General features: G+C 27.3%; 1 protein-coding gene and 1 pseudogene across 1 annotated transcript in view; both read left to right on the top strand.

The window, feature by feature from the left end:
* The window catches only part of LOC113367364 (gonadotropin-releasing hormone II receptor-like), a 237,296-nt gene that overhangs the window by 20,875 nt on the left and 191,594 nt on the right, over positions 1-24,827 (top strand). The gene's annotated exons all lie outside the window — the stretch shown is intronic.
* LOC113365787 lies at positions 6,640-7,281 on the top strand (annotated as a pseudogene).

The following is a 24,827-nucleotide window of genomic DNA, read 5'->3' as shown; positions in this document are numbered from 1 at the left end:
TCAAGAATGTAACATGTTTATACATAATTCATTCACAAAAGCATGGAACACTGTTTATATTTAGTATAAAAGAATTTTCATGAAAAGTAGATAACAGATTTTGCATAAAGGCAACTTATTGTATCCCTAAATTATGGTGGAGAGCACTTCAGGGAATATATTACATAATTTAGTATTTGCACGAACTGAAGTGGGAGATTTGTGAAAAAATTTGCAAATGATCGAATGTATATTTTTGGGTATTATATTATATTAATAAACTATATATAATTTAATACTAAAAAAAAATACATATTTAACATTGATGTTGAGTCTTAATTTACTTCCGGAAAAAGTGGTTTGTTTTCGTGAAATCTCCGATTTATAAAATTTTTTCGATACTTCGAGACATTTTTGAATCGTATATGTTTTTTTACATAGCTAAGGAAATGCGTTTATGCATCCCAAACTTGGTCTTTTGCCAGGGTATGTAGGACTCAATACCTCCACTTATCTCTTGCCCACGCAAACTATCATCAGTCATTACTTTATGGTAGGAGGATCTAGAATGCTATAATTCTCGCTCTGAAATTATACTTTTTTTCAATTATTGTCATTCGCTCTTCTTTTTACCGAAGATCGCAACTTTATTAACTGAAATGAATCGTTTGTGTGACATGTGTGTGTTGTGTGGGCCAAAACTTTATATTTGGTAGACGACTTTTCAACAACGTTTTCGTGAAATCTCCGATTTATAAATTTTTTCGATACTTCGAGACATTTTTGAATCGTATATGTTTTTTACATAGCTAAGGAAATGCGTTTATGCATCCCAAACTTGGTCTTTTGCCAGGGTATGTAGGACTCAATACCTCCACTTATCTCTTGCCCACGCAAACTATCATCAGTCATTACTTTATGGTAGGAGGATCTAGAATGCTATAATTCTCGCTCTGAAATTATACTTTTTTTCAATTATTGTCATTCGCTCTTCTTTTTACCGAAGATCGCAACTTTATTAACTGAAATGAATCGTTTGTGTGACATGTGTGTGTTGTGTGGGCCAAAACTTTATATTTGGTAGACGACTTTTCAACAACGTTGGTTTATTATTATTAGTACCTTTAAAAAAAACTCATCTGCGTTCTAAGCAAAAATACTGAAACAATTTGGCAAATTTGAAAACTGCTAAACATATCAGTTAGAAATGGTGCTGATTAGTTTTAGGTAAAGATCGGGCAGATCGTTGCTTCTTATTTAATAGTTCAAAATTTTTTTGAAAACAGTTTTTTACAAAATTCTGTATGAGAATTAAATTTTAACAATCATTCTAAAATATTACCGGACTACCAAAAGTGTTCTCTTATAAGACTTTATTTATGTATGGAATAAGGTTAATACAAAAACCGACATTTCAGAAACTCGGTTATCAAATTCTAATTTTCTCAAAAAACCGGTTCCGATTTTTATATAGAAAAAAAATTTTGCTCGAAAACTACTTAATTTATTTTTATGTTTAATGGCATATGATTTATATATTGATAATGAACGTATAAACTATACATTAAAAAGCAGTTGTTAAACTGATGAAATATCTAAATTAATTATTACAACACACAATATATAACATTTCCTGGAATCAGAAGGGATTGATATGATTCCGAGATTCAGAGCACTAGTGCAAGTACTTGCACCCATCCGAAACCATTTTTCTATAAAAAGCCGGTTTTCGAATTTCATTTCAGTTTTAAAAATAGACAAGCCCTAGTTTGAAATAATGGGTTGTGTTAAAATTTATTTTTTTTTATCATATATTGAAAAGTTGAGAAACTAACTAATCAATTTAAGATATTGGTTCCTGATACATTAATATTCATTGTTGCAGTTTAGTTTAGTTTTAGTTGCCTGAGTAGATATTTGTTCACTCCATACATACCCAACTTACACTGGGTAGACTTGTTATTGACATTAACTATAACATCAAACTAGATTTTTAATATCATTTTATGATAGTTTGTAAGTTTAGTTGAATAAATAAAACAATGAAAAGTTGATAAATTTCAATTCCAAGATGAATATTTACAAATATAGAGTTGTAAAGTGTTTGCCTTATTAAGCAAAATGCCACTTATAATTAACTTATAATCAAGTTATTGTAATGACTGAAAATCGAAATTGAAATTTTTTACATTTCTCGTCGTTTTGAAGGTTTCTGAAATTTTGGCATACCTCAGAAAAAATAGATGTGTGTTTGTATGTATGTATGGATACAAGTTTTCGGGCGCACGGATAGCCGATTTAAATTGTTCAAAAAACATTCGGTTCCTATGATAGGGAGATGTGCTGATTAGTTTGTGGCAAAGGCAGGTCCAGCAATTACGGAAATAAAGAGCAAAGAGTGCAGAAAATAGAAATAGAATTTTTGAGAGAACGGAGCATCCGATTTGAATGACCTAGAAAAACATTCAATTAGTAACGATTGGGAGAAGTGTTTATTAGTTTTTAGCAAAGGTAGATCCAGCCATTTCGAAGATACGGAGCTAAATGTAAAAAATGGCAGTTTTCGAGAAAACTAAGCGTCCAATTTAAATGATTCAAAGAACTTTCTGCTTGTCTTAACAAAATAATTGGTTTTGGAAAAAAAAATTGTTTCAAATTTTATTTTCTATTCTGACTATAGTTCTAATATACTTTAAACAAATAATTTCAACTTTGCAATTCAGTTTATATAATTCTAAATATTAGACAATGTTACAATATTAATAATAATCTATTTGAGAACATTCAGTATTCCTCGAACATTTCGTTAGGGTACGGGAAGTTCCAGCAATTTGCCTTAAGGCACGATGCCATACATCCCACTAGTTAATTTTGAATTAATGATGATATAGTAACTTATATTTTATATAAATTAAAACTCATTTAACTTAGTTCCTTAAAATCTGTCATACTAGAAAATAAACAGAAGCAGGATCAAATATACTAAAGCTCAATTAAATTGCTCAATTAATCGAAATTCAATCAAAATAATATCTATTCAAACTTACATATTGCTCATAACATGCTGTAGAATATACGGTATTATCATAAAGCCAGCTTTTGGATTAATTTTATATGAAAATGCACTTTACCCTCAGTACTAAGAACTTGCTGCGTTTTGGTGAACATTGGAGTGATGATAACTCGAGATATAGTCATTAGGCAACTAATTGCCTAATTAGTCGATATTATAGGAGTAATGTTGGTTTGAAGTACGGATTTGGAATATATGCGATGCATTAATACAAACATATAGGGTGGAGCAGAGCTCAAAGGTCCGCGGGTATTTGAAACGGTATTTGAAAGTATAGGGAAAGAATGTGTAAGCAGCTATCGCCTTGAATCAAAGCGAATTCACCATCTAGAAATAAACGGACATGTTAAAATATCTATAAAAGTATGATCTTTTATTGTTAGTTATTTTGGCTGTGAGCAGTGTTGTTCACTTCACGAGACTTATAATATTTATATTTTAATTGGATCAATAATTTTCATATTGGACCTGTAATGAAAACATTGGATCTGTTTTCACCTGGCTATTCCTTTTAAACCCGCCTATGAGGTGAAAAGGAACAGATGAGAAGTTTTAGAAAAATAATGAAAAACACATTTCTATACTTAGGAATTGAATGAAACTTTTATTAATCACAGTTGGATAGTTGTTTGTTTGATACGCGTTTTGTGTTGTGATATAGTTCATTTAGTTTAGGAAAGATAATTACTTAATTTCAAATTGGTCTTTTGTGTCCCGCCATACCATGTGCAAGCAATTGCTTGTGCTTGAATAATTTTGTGAAACTTTTATATAATTAAGTATTTACATAAAATCTTGTTCGAATTATTAGAGTAAAAGCTTGCAAAAATTTCAGAAGTAATTGAAAAATTAATGATAAAAACAAGTTCTATTGAGCAAGAAACAAAAAACCTCAAATAAATAATAGATTCCTTAATATATGTTTATTAAGGAATCTATTACTTATCTGAATATAATTAAATGAACATCGAATATATTGTATATAAATTCTTAATGACTAATGACTTCATCGCATGTTTGGATTTTAAATGTAAATTTGCATAAATTATGATTTGCTTCAGTTCTTCAATACAAATAGCAAATCGCCAAAACGATTCCTATCGCTTTTTACTTATATAAGGAGTTTTATCTCGCCAGTTTCAATGAATATATTTATATGAAGACTACCAGTTTCAAAAGCATATTAAGTTTTAAAACGCATTTAAACTCTATATTTTTTTAGATGTAAAAGCACTTTAATTTGTGAAACAATCTCAGAAACAACTTAATATCAGATTGAGTGAAGTGAACTATTCAATATTATGTAAGATATTCTGAAATATATTATTAGAAATATCTCATATATATTTTTCAAATTTGCAAATTAGTAGACAAATATTTACTTATCTGTGTACTAGAATAAGTTATTGATCCATCTTGATAATAAATAATATATATCTTTCTGGTACATCTATACATTAACTCTTTCTTTTATATATCATTTTGTATTTAATGCCCTACTATAGAATTTTATTAATATAATTTTCACATTGGTACTTCTTTGTACAATAGTGTCTGAAAACGTTAATTTTTATTGAATTTACCCTTTTAATCTATATTTCAAAGTACAATTGGATACCACTACAACATGATATCAGACTGCCAATAACGCGGGATTTTTGAATCACTGTAACTTGTGATTATTAGTCAGGAATAATTATAATTATTAACTATTTTTCATACCGAATGTGTTGGTGCTGCAAAATTAATGCTATTCTACATTTAAAATTCTTTGTACTTCTATCTGTATCGAAATATTGTAAATTTTCCTTAAGTTTGGAAATGAGGCTCATTTGATTGTAGATCATTAATTTGAATATAATGTTCAAAGACATAGACTATTTCTCTTCTCGTACGCTGAAAACATAATGATTTTAATATAAACTACGTTATCCGCATGCAGGAGGTACATTTTCATAAATGAAGCTAATATAACTATACGTATTTTGATCATATCAAAAATTTGTTTTGAAAAAAACTAGTGGTGTATGACAACGAAATATTCAAGGAGTATTAAATGTTTTAAAATAGATTATTATGAATAAATACTGTAACATTGTCTAAATACTTATAAGAATTATATATACTAAATTGAAAAGTTAAAATTATTTATTTAAAGTATATAAGTGAGCTTTAGAACTTTAGCAAAAATTAAAATTAGAATCTGAATTATTTACGATATACAAATAAAATTTAAAAAAGTTTCAACACAAGCAGAAACCGTTAAAAGAACAGAACATCCAATTTGAATGATCCAAAAAACATTCAATTCGTAATGACGGAGAGAAGTGGTGATTAGTTTTTGGGCAAGACAGGTCCAGCCGTTTCGGAGATATAGAGCTAAACGTGCAAAAAATGGTAGTTTTTGAGAGAACTAAGCATCCGATGTGAATGGTTCAAAAAACTTACGGCTTGTGTTGACAAAACGATTACTTTCGATATATATATATATATATATATATATATATATATATATCTCTATTTCAAAATAACTGGCAGCCCATTCGTCGAAATAAAAAAGGTATAAAGTATAAAAACTTTTATTTATACGTTTCGACACAAGATGCGTGTCATCATTCAGCAACACAGGACAAAAACACTCAACAAAAATTTATTTTAAAAAATTAAACTTAATAATATTAATTTAAATTAGACTCAAGAGTCGAGTCTAGATGCTCGGTAGGGGCTTCTAGCTTCACAATGATGTATTTCATAACTTTTAGTAAATTAGTTTTCAAATCTTTAGTTATACATAATTTTGTTCTAAAAAATGTTTTTCTAATATGTTATTAGTTTAATTTTTTAAAATAAATTTTGTTGAGTGTTTTTGTCTGTGTTGCTGAATGATGACACGCATCTTGTGTCGAAACGTATAAATAAAAGTTTTTATACTTTATACCTTTTTTATTTCGACGAATGGGCTGCCAGTTAGAGAACTAAGCATCCGATGTGAATGGTTCAAAAAACTTACGGCTTGTGTTGACAAAACGATTACTTTCCGATATATATATATAAATAAATATATATATATATATATATATATATATATATATATATTTGAATTGTTCGAATTTTAATTTTATTTCTAGTTAAAGTTCTAAAGCTCAATTATATACTTCAAATAAATAATTTTAACTTTGTAATTCAGTTTATATAATTGTTATAAATTTTAGACAATGTTACAGACGTCATATATATATATATATATATATATATATATATATATATATATATTTAGTCCTGAAAACTGAATATCATATATATATATATATATATATATATATATATATACTAGCATACCCCCCCCCGCGTTGCGACGGCCCTTATTAAAATCTCCTGATTGAAATTTGAATCCGTTTGACAACCAACATTTCAAACCTTTTGTTATAAAAAATTTATATCAATCCTTAAATAAATAAAATCCGGATTGTAATTTGAATATGATGGATCAATACTATTAATTAAAGTGTTTTTTTAAACTTAAATAATAAATAAAATAAAATAATTAAATATTTGAATAAATGAGTACATTACAAAACTTATAATAAATGACGAAGTGACTTTTATAAATTTGTTATGCCCTATTTGGTATTACGTCCTTGCTAACACTCTCAGTACAAAAATTGTCAAAGCTTGGAGCCCGATGCATTCAAGAGTTCCATTTCCAAGACTCTATTAAAGCTGGAAATGAACTCCGATTTGAAGGCATAATTGAGGAATTTACATATAGCTCGTGCTAGAGAAATTGAGCTGAATAAAAAAAAATCAATCATCATCTATGTACCTATTCCAAAACTTAAAGCATTTCAAAAAGTACAGACTCGCTTTGTACGAGAATTGGAAAAGAAATTTTCTGGCGATCATGTTGTATTTGTTGGAGAGCGTGAAATCCTACCAAAACCAACACATAAAACTCGCACTAACAATAAGAATAAGCAGAAGCGTCCACGTAGCAGATCTTTGACATCTGTGTATGATGCTATTTTAGAAGAATTAGTTTCTCCAGCTGAAATTGTTAGTTAAACGTATCCGTGTTGAGCTAGATGGATCAGCTCATTAAAGTTCATTTTTGACATTTGGACAAAAGTCAACAAACTACAATTGAGTATAAAGTTGATACGTTCACTTCCGTTTACAAAAAGTTGACAGGACGTAAGGTAACATTTGAATTTCCTGAATCATATTTGTAAATTATAATTTAAAATAAACATTAAAAAATAAACATTAACATTTTAACATGTTTTATGATGCTGTATTTAGGAATGGTTTCATTGCTCACATACTATTGGGAACTTGCTGTAAGCCCTTAATATTTTCTTTGAAAATTTTCTATAAATTTATGATTAGACACACACCGATTTCAACGCATTTTTTTAAATTTGTGATTACTTGCAAATCACTTATAATATAAATTTCCGACTATAAATTGATATTCATACTATCCCTGAAACTAACATGGATAAAGTTCTGAGGAATCTGAGTCCAAATTTATTAAATGTTTGATTTTTGGCATTTTTATCAATTTTTTATCAATTTTCGTACTGTAAAATAATGCATGATTATTTATCAATATCTGTAATATTTATACTATAATTTTAGATGTATACTATCTATTTTGGCATAGCAATTTTTTTTTTAATATTTTTTTTTAAATCAAGTGAAACATAAATATAATTATTTGAAATTTTTTCATAAATATCCGATTTATTACATTGTTTTCAACTATTTTTAATTTAATTTAAATTAGCAAATGTCAAAAATTATAATTAAAATATGCAAAATATCATATTGTCTATAAATAACATGTCATTTTATAAATATTATTTACTACTTTGGTGCTTGATATGGGTATGAACTTGTAATAAAATATATTCTTTCTGACAAATAGTTAAAAACTTGTTATAATTTTTCGTACACGTTTTAGCCCGCAATTCTGATTCGATTTTGAAAATTCAAAAACCGTTCGATAGATATTGGTTGAGAATCGTGCTGATTAGTTTTTGGTAAAGATCGGCCGGGCCGTTTTCTTGTGATAAAGTTTTAAAAATTTAAGCCGATTTTTATAAAACTTTTTTTGGCGATATATATCATGGTCTTATAGAACTTACTGAAATATTACGACCTTATGAAAATTCGTTTAATTTTAAAAATTTATCAAAGTTTGAGAAAATCTCAATGCACATACTAAACTATTAAAATCGTACGGAAACTGGTTCAATTATAAAAATTATTGATTTTTGAAAATTTGTTTTTAGAAAATACTCGTGTTCGTTCGTTTTCAATTATGTGTAATAAATCCACTCGAATTACTCATAAATTAATTTATATTTTACTGCTTAAGTTGATCATTTACACATATTAGGAAATTCATGTAACTTTCCCTAAGGCAAAATACCAATACCAACTAGTTCATAAATTTCCCGCAACATTAACAAACGTTATTTTCGGCATTTGTTATAAATTCAAACGGCCCAAATTTATTTAAATTTGATAAATTTTATTATGCTGTATCTAAAATGTGATTTGTAATATTTGTAATATAAGTTGAAATAATTAATGTATTTGTTGCTATTTGAATTCGTTAAAAATATTAATTCTTTTGACCTGTTAAAATTTTGTTTATGATTAAACTTAAATTTAATATGTCGCTTTTTCATTCTGATCTATAATGTTTTGAGGACGTTTTAGTATCCGAACTAATATGGTAAGCAAACCAAATAAATATAAATTAAAAATTTATTTATCTAATACTTTCTATAGATATTGACAAATGACATTTCACTTTTTTTAGTTTACAATTGTCAACATGTATTTAAATCTTTAAACATTAAATATTTCTGTTGTTTTGAATAAAGCATTTTGCCTAATTTGGATATAACTGTTCGATATATTATAATATATCTGTTCCTTTTTCAATTAGTAAAAATAATATTCTTTGAACTGCCAATTTTTTTTCAAAAATCATAAATCGTTTTTTCTCGAAGTTTCGATAACTATTGACATTTGTCATTGTAGTGTTTTGTTTTTTTTTCAGTAAATTTTTGTCAAAATTTATGTAAATTTATAAAAACTATTTCTATATTAAATGTATTTTGCAAAATTTTCATATAACCTAGATTGGATATATACGCACACGATAAGCCAATAAAATTTAAAAACGGTTTAGTAGTTTAGGCGTCCATCGCGAACCAACATCGTGACACGTGGTTTATATATATTTATATATATATATATATATATATATATATATATATATATGAGTGAGTTCTTGAGGGCGATACATCAAACAAAGAAAAGCCAAAGATTTATAAAATAATCTTTATTTCCAAACGTTTCGACAGAAAAATGATAGTATACATGCCTCGGTACTAGCAAAGTACAGAAGTCGTGGCAGAAATTACATAATTCTACTTACATTTTTGTTCAATAAAACTATCATTTTTCTGTTTACATCATACAAAAAAATTATATAAAAAAATGCATAGTGCTGACAAGTTAGTTGTATAAATGTTAGTGCCAAATCTCTAGTGCTGTGTACACTTCTCTATATGTAACTAACCAACGTAATATCCACTGATGATGACATTAAATTGAATGTCGAAACGTTTGGAAATAAAGATTATTTTATAAATCTTTGGCTTTTCTTTGTTTGATATATCGCCCTCAAGAACTCACTCATATATTTCAACATCAAAATTAACTACTAAATCATATATATATATATATATATATATATATATATATATATATATATATAAAGATTCTAAAAATAGTTTTTAGTCTCTCATATCATCAGTTGATTGCATGTTCACTAAAATGAACATAAAGTTTTTCTGTGTAATTTTTATCAAATATCTACACAGAGAGATTTCTCTTTGGAAAATGTAGAGAAATATTATTGCAATAAAATTTAATGTTTGAGGTATATATGCAACACAAACAACATTAGCCGATATTTATTTACTTCACGTGGGGTTTTTGTTACTATAGAATATTTTTCCAATAAAGACACAAATTCAGATCACGTAAGCACCTCAGGGTAAAAGCTCGAATAAATATTTGCAAAACCGGATAAATCACACTCAGGAACAAAAATATTGGTTTTCGGAATCATAATGTGCTATTTTATTATTCTCATTCAATAAATGTTACCGATTTCTCACTTCGAACATTGAATATTCACGTTACATTATGCTTTTTTTCTAAAGTATTATAAATAGTTTTTACACGGAATTGATATGTAGGTAATTGCTGATATAATTTAATTGAATAACTCTAATAAATCTTTTATATTATTATGCGAGAATAATATACCTATTTTTGGCTTCGCACGAATAGAGAAAAATAACGTTTATAAAGCTTCAAACCTACTCAAAGAAAATTCAATTAGATTTTTTAATTGCATTATTACTAATAATATTATTTTTTATGTGGATGTTACTATGTAGATATGACTGATAATAATTAAGGGCATTTTGTGTTATTCGTTAGATATTGATCAATCTTGTGCATTAGTATATATACTTTAGAGACCTTCATTTTTCCGATTTTTATGCTAAAAATGTCTTTTCTTACGAGCATCTGCGGTCGTTGTATGAATGCTTGACTATATACAGAATCAGATTTATGAAATGTTACGAAATGGACAACCAAATATTGAACTAGTTGGTATTTTGATATCTTGCAATGAGGAAAGTTTCATGAACTTCCCGATATGTGTAAATAATCAATCAAAAATAAACTAGTGGGGTTTATGACATCGTGCCTTGAGGCAAATTGCTGGAACTTCCCGTACTGTAATTAAAATTTTGGTACAAAACCCAAAAAAAATTACACAAAGTTACACATTATAAAAATCTTTAAAAAATATCTGATAATCTGATGTGTATGAGTCCAATAAACATTTTTGACCGCCAAATGACATTTTTTTAACGTATTTTTATTGAGAGTTTATTACCGCTGGACTTGCCTTCCCAAAAATTTAATCAGTTCTTCATCTTGTCTATACAAATAAAATGTTTGAATTATTATAACCGTTCTCTTTAAAAATGAGCTACCGTTTTTAGCACTTTTTGCCCCGTATCTTCGGAACGGCTAGACCTGCCTCTGCCAAAAAACTAGTACACTACAAGGTTTCTGAGTATTTTGGCATACCTCAGATAAAATGAATGTGTGTGTGTTTTGTATGTTCGCATTTTTTCGTCTACGTTTTCGGGCGCACGGATCAACCGATTTGATTCCTTCAAAGAACATTCGATTCCTAATTCCTATTGACAGGGAGATGTGCTGATTAGTTTCTGGCAAAGGCAGGTCCAGCTGTTTCAAAGATACGGAGCAAAAAGTGCAGAAAATAGGAATCGAGTTTTTAAGAGAACGGAGCATCCGATTTAAATGATTTAAAAAAAAATCTGCATGTTTTGACAAAATAATTGTTTTTGGAAAAAAATAATTCAATTTTTTTTTTCAATTTTTTTTTTGTATTTATCGAAAATAATTCAGATTTTAATTTTAATTTTGGCTAAAGTTCTAAACTCACTTATATACTTTGAATAAATAATTTTAACTTTGTAGTTCAGTTTATATAACTTATAAATATTAGGCAATGTAACAGTATTTATCATAATCTATTTGAAAACATTTAATATTTCTCGAACATTTCGTTATAGTACGGGAAGTGCCAGCAATTTGGCACGATGCCATACACAACCAGTTATATTTTGTTTTTATTAATTAATTTATGCTGGTCTTTTGCATTTGTTGAATAATTTTCGTATATATTGTTTGTGACAGTGTGTAGATGCTCTATTCCAGAGAATTCTTTTTTTTTTGAAGTTTTTTTTTATCATTTAACATTGGTTAATATTAGGCTATATAGAAATTTTGTAGTTCAAGTAAGTATGTGTAAAATAATGATGTATATTATAAAAATATTTAATCTATAAAAAATAAATTTTAATTTTAGGAGTTAAAATTGTTTGAATTTTGATGACAAGTTATAAAGTTTTAACAGTTCTATTTATCTAACTTTTATTATATAAAATTCAAGTGACAAAAATAAATATCAGATAACGTTGCGCATCATTAGTATTATCAAATCGTATTGTTTCTGGAATCTAATATGTATACAATTTTCTGTATTATTAGTAAAGTTTCAGATTAATTAAACTATTGATAGAACTTACAATTTTATATATATTTTTTTTCAAATATATCAGTCTTCTATTTATTCAAAAATTTGTATAATAATAAAATTTTCAACTATTTCCAAATATTTATTATTAATAAAGGATTTACGAAAATATTAAAATTTTCAAAAAATGAAAAATGTTTGATTTCTATATAGTTTTCCGAATATTTACCCTTTGAAGTGTTAGAGTATTTTCTGATCTGACACAAAATTTTACGGATCAAAACGTAAAAGTGATAAAATATTAATGTTTTCGCTTCATCGTGATATCATCAGCATGATTGAGCAAAATTATGGCATGTCACAAGGATTTTGGCCACGAAATGTCTGACCTTGTCTGGTTTGTGACCAGACGCATTTGGAAACGTTTATTCACAAACAAAACTTAGTGACAAAAACAAAGTTACCAGTCGTCCAGTCGATTGGTTTAATGTAAATCATGTCAAACCTTTTAGACATATATGAATATGTTTAAACTTTTTTCAGGAAAATTGACAGAAATTAAATTGGAAGATTATAAATATTCTAACTAAGAAATATAACTTTCATAATAGTATCAAAGTGTATTATATGATCATACAAATCAATTGTGTATAAGTTTAAAAAATTGTTTGTAAATTAGTACATACATGAACTATACATTAATAATCTTCACTTAAACGATCTCAATATTTACTAGAACGTTATTTGAAAATTCTGAAGTTTTGAATCCCATTTTTATGAACTTACACCTGACACATTTTAATTTTTTAATTAACTTTCCGAAAGAAAAGTTTGCTTTCATAAAAAAATCGGATTTGCTGCTAATTTTATGTTTTCTCGACGTTTCAAGCCATTCTGAATCGAATAAGAGAAAAAATATATGTGTGTGTGCGTGTATGTGAACAGATTTTTTTCGTAAATCGACGTTTTCTCAACAACGAATAGACCGAATTCAAAAATTTAAATCGTTTATCAGTATTGCGCTACGATCGGCCGAACCATTACTTTGTAAATCGCAAAAAAGTGAAAAAAATTTCGTCCACGTTTTAGCCCGTAATTCTGAATCGATTATAAACATTTAAAAACCGTTTGAAAGATATTCGTTGGGAATCGACATGATTAGTTTTTGGTAAAGATCGGCTGGGCCGTTTCGATTTTTATGTTTTTTTTTTCGACTGTAAATACCATAATCTTATAGATCATACTAAAATATTACGACCCTACGTCAACTCGTTCAACTTTAAAAATTCGTCAAAGTTTGCAAAAATTTGTTTTACAAACTTTAAAAATTCAAAAGCCGATCAATGTATTTCGATGTGGATTATCTTTTCTCAGTTTTGTGCGACTATCTGCCGAACCGTTTCTTTGTAATTTTAATTTAATTTAGAAAAGTGTTAACCTTTACCTTCACATCTAAGCTAAAACCAATTAGTTATTTATTACAGATAATGTGAATCGCATATACGTATATACGTTTCTAATGAAAATTATGTGATTATTTTGAATATAATGTATCTGAAACTTGTTAATTCATTTCATTTTGCTAATATTTTAACTTATCATACGATCAATGTTTTTGAATATTCTAATTAGAAATATTAGAATCATAGTTTATAACTATGTCGTAATTTGTTCTAAATTAAATTAATTTGACCGTGTTATATTCATGATTATTGAAATTGAAGGAATTGATTCTTTTTTTCCATATGAGGTAATGATCTATTGAAATGATCTTTATTTGATCATAAATAATATGTTAAGTAGCACGCAGAAATATATTTAGAAATTTTATACTTGCTTTTGGTTTCATTATATTTGTTGGTACTCGGATAAAACAATTTTGCATACATATGTTTATGATTTCAGCTATTCTGATACAGAGAAAGCGTTAAAATTGAAATAAAATAGTTATTGAATATGTAAATAGTTTTTTTACAATGTAGTATCGAATCTGATGGATTTATGTACGGATTGGGCAAGATATTTTTTGTTATACATAAACTTTGCCAAAACTCTGTGTGATTGATTTTCATTATTTAAATATATTATAAAATAGTTATTGATTAATTTAATAAATCACGGTAATTTTGAATACTTACTGTTTTTTTTAAATAAAAGCTATTGTTCATGCATATTTTATCCAAATACTTTTTTTACATAAGTGGAGTAATTTGCCACCGTAGATCAAAGTATTTAATATTTTAATTTAATTGATTGAAAAAATAGTAGTATACGGTATGCAAATATAGTGAGTTATACTTACATAAAATTATGATTTGCTTATAATAAATTGCAGGAGAAGTTATATAAGTGGTGCAAATGCAATTTATTTATTTTACAAACGATGAAAATTACTTATTTCTAGAGTTTGATAAGTTTTGCTTCCCTAGAAAAGGCAACTACGAACTAAAGAATATAAGTTTATTAGGAATTATTATTAGGTTATTAGTGTATGAGTGTAATTGAAATTGAGTTCCTCACATATATATATATATATATATATATATATATATATATATTATATGTTTTCATGTGATCTAGATTTATATGTAATGACTACTTTGAATGACTTTGAATGACTTTTTGTTATCATACAAAATAACTAAAGAAAAAGGAACCTTATTGGCATTGCCAGTTGACAAATTAGATGTTAATTGTACCTTATTCAACACACAGTAGAAAACCTTTCAGAGAAATTGAAATTGAGAAATACATTACCATTTTCATTTCAATCCAATTTCCAAGAAATCCGAACAGCGTGGCTATCTTGAAACTGTTGTCTTTCAACTTGCTTCGAAATGAAAAAGGCAACTTTTGCTTTGACAAAGTGCGATTTCAAGAAAAAAATTAAACTAATAAATTACTTCCATTAAGAAACGAATAAGCAAACAAAACATATGATAACTAGCTGTAAGTGGAATTCTGTCTTAAGGCAATTAAGGCATCGTGCCTTAAGGCAAATTGCTGGAACTTCCCGTACCAAAATTTTTTTTTAAAAACGATTAAGATTTTTGAAAAAAATTTACTTTGAAAAAATAAGATTTTTGAGAAACTATATATTGGACAAAAAATTACTTTTTTTTGAAAAAAAAAAAATTTTTTTTATTTTTTTTTTTTTAAAAAAAAATGTTTTATTTTATTTTGACATATTTTGGAAGATCTAAACTTTTTTTCAGAGCAATCGTACTGCTTTAACTGCATAAAGACGAAATATCAAAGCCCGTAAGCGCCGCGTCGCCGTCTAACGCGTAAACATTGGTACGGAACCCATAGAAATGTAAAAAAAATTTATACTTATTGTTAAAATCTCTATAAAATATTTGATAATTTGATGTGCATATGTCTAATGATCATTTTTGACCGCCAAATGGCATTTTTTTTTACTTTTTTCATCAGATCTCCGAAACCGTTAGACCTGCCTTCATGAAAATTTGATCAATTCTTTATCTTGTCAATACAAGTAAAATGTTTTTTGAAATATTCAAATCGGACGCTCCGTTCTCTTAAAAACTGAGTTACCGTTTTCGGCACTTTTTGCCCCGTATCTTTGGAACGGCTAGACCTGCTTTCGCCAAAAACTAATCAGCACGTCTCCTTATTAATACGAATCGAATGTTTTTTGAATTATTCAAATCGGTTGATCCGTGTTCCCGAAATCGTCGACGAAAATTTGTATCCGCACATACATACACACACGCACATACATACATACATACATACATACATACATACATACACACACACACACACACACACACACATACATCCATTTTTTCTAAGGTATGCCAAAATGTTCAGAAACCTCTGAAACGTAAAGATATATAAACATTTTCATTTTCGATTTTTTTGCGATTACTATAACTTGCCCTACGGGAAGTTAATAAGGTAAATCAATGCTTTATAGAATAGTTGAAAGTTCTTTTCCAAGGAGAAGTTCATATGTTCATAAAATATTTTTTATAACAGGGCGCAATTTTAACGACGATTCTAAAATATTATAAGCCTTCGACAAGTAGGTCAATTATAAATTTTTTAAAAAGTCTGATTTAATGGGTCGCGCTTTTTGAAAATGCATCTAGTATGTATTAGTCGCTTGTTTGTTTACCGTTTAATAATGCCCAACATAACTATACATCGAAAGTACATATCAAGTTTAGCAAAATATGCACATAATTGAAATTTGTAATAGTTTTTCACATTATGATGAAACTAGTCAGTATACCTATAAATTGATATCTTGAATTGTTACTCGATTATTTACAAAATTAAAATACTATTTACACCCAACTTATAGGATTGACGATAGAGAGACGGTAATAAAGAAAGTCGGTATACTTATTTTGATCATCAATAATTGTGTTAAATTTAATATAATTTTGCTAATTTACCAGTTATCAAGAAAAATAGTAAATTAGATCGTTATTTGAACATATTCCTACGTAAGAATACTGAAATACTGCCCTTATATACAATGTATTAGTCATAAAATTATAAAAGAAAATTATATTTTTTTGATTTTATTATATTGTTATAACTAACATCGTATTTAAAGGCATTACTTTAGTATGCCTAATATCAATATTCAGTATTAGTATCAGTGTCAAAATTTCAGTATCAGTATCAGTAGGCATTTGTTCTATTTACGCCACCCTTATTTTCAGAATATGAGCTTCCACAAACAGGCATGATGGAGGTGCTTAGTGAATACATTAACAGGTACTTGTTCAAACGAACATACTACATCTTTCTAATTTTGGGCGCAAAATCAATTCAATCAATTATTTAGTTGTTATCAATCATCCCTATATTAATTTCAACAAGTTTAGGATATTTCTGCATAAGTATATATCCATTGTATATAATTTGTATCTATATTTGATTGTATTAACGTAAGGATTTTAGATTCCGATTTTATAAAAATTCTAAAACTATAAGTCACGAGTACGAGATATATATAGTCAATTGAGAAATTAAGTAAGAAAAAAAAAAAAGGATCAGCTGATTTATTATATCTAGTTTTTTTGATATTTTCACAATTAAATAATTGTGATAAGGCTTGATATAAATAATATAATTTGAAGTAACATGTATTCCACAAAACTTTTATTAAAAAACTTTATCTCTAACTACATAGTTTAAGTACAAAACATGAATTATAGCTCTAAACATTTTACTATATTTGTTTGTTGATAATTTCTATTCTTGTCAAGCTCATATCACTTTTTGTGCATGGTATTAATGAATAATTGAATAATACAATTATACTCAACTCTATAAAATACAGATACAGAAACAATTTCATTCGCATGAATCAGAACATTTTATTACCAATTTAAAGTTGCCAAAACAAAGTTTTAGGTATTTTAACAATTAACGCATCGAACTAAACAAGGATTAGTACATTTGTAACAGAATATATTACAGATTAAAATACATCATAGAAACAAATTACATTTTCACTCAAATTCAACCTGTAGAGCTTAATCCATCAAAAAGTTCAAAAATAATTACCTAGCTTTACGTCCAATCCTAGCCTGAAAATTTTGTTCTTTTACCTAAACAGATGATTTTTTCCTAGCAATTGTATTTTTAATTTTATAGTTTTATAGTATTTTTATTTACTTTGTTTTTGTTTAATTCTCCTCTTATTTCCACGCAAAAACCACATAGCATGAAAAATACCACATACAATAAATAATAACACATAATTACATAAAGTTACGACTTGATAATGTGGGATAAACTAAATATATATATATAGAAATAATTTATTTTGAGTCAGATATTATTTATTCAATTTTTTTGGATAAGTATGCAAGAGTTGAATAGTCAAGGACACATTTCTAATTTGTTTGTTACTTTAATGAATAAATTGAAAGTACTTAATAACTTAATAATTAATTAAAACCTTGAAATCGTTTCTTACATTAATATATGCTTTGTCAATTTAATTCAATTATTTTGTACGCACTGTCATTAACATCTTAAATATATTAAATATTAATTAAATAAACATTAAATATTATTCCTAATTATGATTAGTGTTCGTCTAGTTTGGTTGGCCAAACCAGAATCAATTGAATTGCAAAATAAAACTAATTTTCTTTAGGTTTTAGTTATTAGAATGTTTCTCAAACTTTCTCAGGCCGTTCTATATTCTCCTTTGTCAAAAAGTATCTTACTTTCTAAAAAATCTGAAAAGCAATTATTATTTTAATTATTATAATAAATTTGAAAATAATTCCTATTACAGAACATATATTTTCTCAACTTATCATATATATTAAATATTTTTTTATCTCAACGTGTTTTGTATTAATTTTATTTTTACAAAATTAAGTAGATAAATTTTAATAAGCAAACGCAATGCGATATAACAAAACTATTAAGTAACATGCATGGATTTTTAGTTTTTTTGGTTAGTTATTTCATAATAGCGGTAATCCTTGTAATTAAAAATTTGATGTATTTTTGTATAAATTTATCATAAATATAAAATATTAATCTCTTTCGTGTTCAACTGTTAAATAGATTGTTTTAACGATTTTGATGAAACTTTTTATGTTAGAGTTTCTGGACATCTTAAAATATTAGAGTCCTACAAGCCATGGTTTAATTATAAATATTTATGAAAATGTCGCGCTTTTAGGACGTGCTGTGTCACATGTTGTTCACTGTTTTTTACATTATGTGAAAAATTCAAGGCAATATTAATGGACAGATTGAATTAAGTCGTTTTATTATCGAACTAGTGGTGTATTTTATCGTGCCTTAAGGCAAATCGCTGAAACTTTTCTTACTAAAAATTATTTTTTTAAAAAAAGATTGATTTTTTCAAACTTTGAAAAAATTAGATTTTTAAGAAATTCAAAATTTTTGAATGAAATGACTTTAAAAAAAAAACTTTTTGAAAAAAATGATTTCTCTATTTTGAAATATTTTGGTAATTTTAAACTTTGTTTCAAAACAATGGCGATGCTTTAGCAAAGAAAATATAACGGCCCTACGACAAGTCGACGGTTAATATCGTTTTTTTGGCATCTCAAAAATGCCTGAACCGATTTCAGAAATTTAAAAGCCATTTGATGCTCTATGTGGATTATCGTTTGTCAGTTTTGTGAGACGATCTGCCGAGCCGTTTCTTTATAATTTAAAAACAAGTGTTGAACTTTTTGTCGACAAGCTCATACTACCGAATCGATTTCAAAAAATCAAAAACTGTTTCGATGCAAAAATTTCGATGCAACTTTTTATGTTAACAGATATCATGAATCCCCTAAATAAGTATGATCTGTGTCAAAAGTAACATTCGTGATGTGATAAGTCAACATTTGAATTTTACAAATTTAACAGCCATTGGAATAAATTCGATAAGAAAAAGCCGTGATTCCTCTAGTTCTGTAAAAAATGTTAATAATAATCCAAACGATACATACATGATTTATATATGTGTCATTAACAAAATCACTACTTTTGTTACTAATTATTAACTTACCGTAGGGCAAGTTATAGTAATCGCAAAAAAATATAAAATGAAATTTTTTATATATCTTTACGTTTTAAAACCTTCTGAACATTTTGGCATACTTCAGTATGTGTGTGTGCAGATACAAATTTTCGTCGACGATTTCGGGAACACGGATGAAGCGATTTGAATAATTCAAAAAACATTCGATTCATATTGATGAGAAGACGTGCTGATTAATTTTTGGCAAAGGCAGGTCTAGCTGTTGCAAAGATATGGGGCAAAAAGTGCCAAAAACGGTAACTCAGTTTTTAAGAGAACGGAACGTTAGACGGCAACGTGGCGCTTACGCGCTTCGATATTTCGTCCCTATGCAGGTACAGCAGTACGATTGCTTTGAAAAAAAGTTCAGAATTTTCACAATATTTCAAAATAAATTTTTCTTCAAAAAGTCTTTTTTTTTCAATCAAAAGTAATTTTTTGTCAAAAATTTATAGTTTCTCAAAAATCTAATTATTTCAGAGTAATTTTTTTCAAAAATGTTGATGTTTTTAAAAAATAATAATTTTTGGTACGGGAAGTTCCAGCAATTTGCCTTAAGGCACGATGCCATGCGCCCCACTAGTTATAATAGGATACCGGAAAATAACATGTGCAAATGACAATCTTTTAAATTATACTATGCGACCAGAGAACTTCGACAACGTATTTCGTATATTCATAAAGTGATCGAACTTTTAGTTTTTATACATATAAAATTTAAATCTTTTTTTTATAAAACAAGCAGTATGAACGGTAACTCTTTTTATATTATGTCCCAAGAGATTGGGCACAAAATATTTAAATATTTGTTTAAAAATAATGTTAGTTCCTGAGCGAAATATTTTAGTTGAACTTGTTTAAGACAGTTGCAGTTATAAATTATAATTAATTAACATTTATGTGAACATTAATTCCAATACATTATACGTTATATTATTTTACTTATTCGATTCATTTTCAAATATAAAACTACAGATTGATAGATTTTGTTACTATTTGCCAAAAAATTGATCTCAGTGAGCGTTACAGCAAATACAGTTTTTAATAAGATGCAATAATTATGGAAATATCACTGATTTATCAACTTCCCGTATGTTTTAGTAATTGGAAAAAAATCAAAATGAAAATTTTTATACATCTTTACGTTCAAAGGTTTCTGAACATATTGGCTCACTTTAGAAAAAATGAATGTATGTGCGTGTGTGTTCAAATATGCACATCAAATTATAAGATACTTTATAGAGATTTTAATAATATTTAAATTTTGCTTACATTTCTATAGGTTTCGACACATTGTTTTTCCGTTATACTACAACGCGGCGCTTACGCGCTTTGTTATTTAGTCTCTATGCAGCCGAAGCAGCGCGATTGCTTTGAAAATAAACTCAAAATTTCCAAAATATTTTGGAATGTAATTTTTTTTTCAAGTAACTAATTTTTTTTTCAAAAGTCATTTTTTTTCAAAATGTCAAAATTCTCAAATTTTTTTTATTCAAAGTTAAAAAAAAGTTTAATCTATTTTAACAAAAATATTTTTTGGTATGTGACGTTCCAGCAATTTGCCTTAAGGCACGATGCCATACTCCAATAGTTTAAAGTGTTACCAATTTGTTCATTTTCTTATGTTCATTTTTAATGAAATGAACTAAATCATTAAATTTAAGGTAACAAATTTTGGACTTTTTGTAAAAAGCATTCACGACTCGAAAATATTTGAAGTTAAACTAACTAAAAAATTAGCAATTTTAGTAAACGTTTTGATTTATGCTCAAATGAACATTTTTTCGGCCTCATTTTAAAGTCCATTTAAAAGTCCAAGCGATTGGAGTTATTAAAATGCTATATCATATTTGCGTTAAGGAGATTGCTTGTCCAACTCAGTAACGTTAATTAATCTAAATTCATAAAAACAAGAATAGAAAAAATATATACAAACAAACATTTTTGATGAATATTAAGAATAAAAACTCATTTTTGCGAAGTTTGTCATTTCAGCAAACCTATTCCTGTTCACTATACCTTGAGGTCAATCTGATTTCCAGCAGATATATTCAATTTCCTCTGGCAATATTGACCAACACCCACTATTACACAAACCACACACACGTATATATATATATATATATATATATATATTTATATATATATATATATAATATATATATATATATATATATATATATATATATGTTAAAGTAGTTAATTTTGATGTTGAGAAATATGAGTAAGTTCTTCAAGGGCATACATCAAATAAAAGGCAAAGATTTAGAAGTTAATCTTTAATTTTTCCAAACGTTTCGACATAGTATTTTATGTCATCATCAGTGGATATAAATATGGTCTTACATCAGTAGCTAGCGCTAGGAACACAATTTTGCACTATCATATATACATTAACTTGTTTTTTTATATATATTAATTTGTTGAACAGAGTATGGCAAAATATTTGTGAAATATATAATATATTTTGCACAGAGAACGTAGTTTATGTGACAGAGCCCGAGGCTGTAGTGAGCCCGAGTCACTACAGCCTCGGGCTCTGTCACATAAACTACGTTCTCTGTGCAAAATATATTATATATTTCACAAATATTTTGCCATACTCTGTTCAACAAATTAATATATAAAAAAACAAGATAATGTATATATGATAGTGCAAAATTGTGTTCCTAGCGCTAGCTACTGATGTAAGACCATATTTATATCCACTGATGATGACATAAAATACTATGTCGAAACGTTTGGAAAAATTAAAGATTAACTTCTAAATCTTTGCCTTTTATTTGATGTATGCCCTTGAAGAACTTACTCATATATATATATATATATATATATGAATTCCTTTTTAAATAAGGCCCTTTTACAAATCGCACTGACTTTGGGAAAAATAAAATGTGACATTTTAGAATTGTCCAATTTATTATTTTGATATTGCTGAATTATTTATGGATTTTTCTGGATATTTTATGTAATTATTTACAATTGAAATATTAATGCTTTGCTCAATTTTCATGATTTTCCTTTGCGTTAAATTAATTATCTCCAGTTGTGATTATTCGATCAGTATTATTAACTTCCCGTAGGGTAAGTTTATTGTATTCGTCGAAAAATCGTAATTGAAAATCTTTACATTTCTTCACGTTTTGAAGGTTTCTGAACGTTTTGGCATACCTCAGAAAAAATGGATGTGTGTTTGTGTATGTATGTATGGATACAAAATTTTGTTTACGTTTTTGGGCGTACGGATCAATCGATTTGAATGGTTAAAAAAACCTTCGATTTTTATTGATAGGGAGATGTGCTGCTTAGTTTTTGGCAAAGGCAGATCCAACCGTTTTGGAGATATGGAGCAAAGAATGCAGAAAATTGAAATTGAGTTTTTGATAAATCGCAGCGTCGGATTTGAATGATACGAAAAACATTCAAATCGTAATGAAAGGGAGAAGTGGGATTAGTTTTTGGCAAAGGCAGGTTCAGCGGTTTCGGAGATACAGAGCTAAATGTGCAGAAAATGGCAGATTTTGAGAGAACTAATTCTTTTTTTTACAATTTTTTTTTTGTATATCAAAAATAAATCAGATTTGAATTGTAATTCTGACTTAAGTTCTAATATACTTAAAACAAATATTTTCAACTTTGCAATTCAGTTTATATAATTCTTATAAATATTAGACAATGCTACAGTATTTATTTATAATAATCTATTTGTAAACATTTAATATTTTTCGAACACTTCGTTACGGTACGGAAAGTTCCAGCAATTCGCCTTAAGGCACGATGCTATACACACCACTAGTTTTTTTTATTATATTCATTTTGGAGTCAACATTTATTTTCACAGCATTCAGTCATTTCAACAATAATATTTGGATGTTGATTGTACTTTAAATAAGATTCAACCGTTATGAGGCCCTCACTTATTAAGATGCAATTTAATTAAACTCTCAACTATATACACATAAGACACTTTAATTCAAGCTAAGCATTGTAAAAAAATGATAGTAATAGCAATTTAATCATTTAAATTGCAGCTAATTGCTATTATATAATATTTTTGAATCCAATATAATTAGTGTAAAAATATTATCAAGAAGTGAGCTACAACTTCAAATAACTGCCGGATAGACTTGATTCTTTTGGTCTGAAAATATATTTATATATTTAGACTCTAAATATTATAATCTTCACTAAATTGATTTAAAAAATATTCTAATCGAAACACAGTTAAATTCTCTCTATGCAATGCTCATAAACCACTTACATTAATTTTGTATATACATTTTAAGATAGATATAAATATGTTTAAAATATTAATATTAGAGTAGTTTATATAAAAGATATAATACAACCAGTGGCAGAACTCTTAAACTTTTACCTAATAAAATTTTCATACTCTTAGTTAATAGTTGATTAAAGATCAAGATTAATTGTAAATGCTCGACTCCTTTAACAATAAAATTTGGTGTACCTCAAAGTAGTGTTCTTGATTCATTTTGCACCTTCATTACATGTGATGTTGCCTTATTATACAAAGTTACATAACTGTAACATTTTGGTATGACATTGTGGCTGTGACAAGTAACTTCAAAGCAGTTTCGAACATTCTACAAAACCACCTAAGTGATTACCAATAGAAGCTGGACTGAACTTTAGTGCATCTAAATTAACCAAACAAAGTTAACCAATATTAACTGAATAATTCTATTTGTCACTAAATAACTATATATTTACCGAGAAATTTATTTTTATAGAAACTTAACTACAGAAATAGACTGTATAAAAACTTAAGATATTTGGACTTTTTTTTAGCACAGCTGAAAAGGCTCAGTGAGAGAATATCAATTCTATTTCTTGAAATTATTCTTTATTTTATCTAGCAAAATATGAGATTTCCCAATTTAAGTATATAAAATAATAATATGGGAGTATGATCTCAACTAGACAAACGTATGAAAATGTCATTTTACACCGTAGTACCTGGAAGGTACACGGATAAAATCACAACAAATAACACATATTACACAACAAAATCTGACTACGTTCAGTAAAACTTTCAGCTA

Source organism: Ctenocephalides felis, unplaced genomic scaffold, assembly GCF_003426905.1.
Source record: "Ctenocephalides felis isolate EL2017-DRISC unplaced genomic scaffold, ASM342690v1 CF-g0.4_SCAFFOLD_01170, whole genome shotgun sequence".
In the NCBI taxonomy this organism is placed as follows: domain Eukaryota; kingdom Metazoa; phylum Arthropoda; class Insecta; order Siphonaptera; family Pulicidae; genus Ctenocephalides; species Ctenocephalides felis.
The sequence above is the reverse complement of the archived record's forward strand: the minus strand, read 5'-3'. Positions and strand labels throughout refer to the sequence as shown.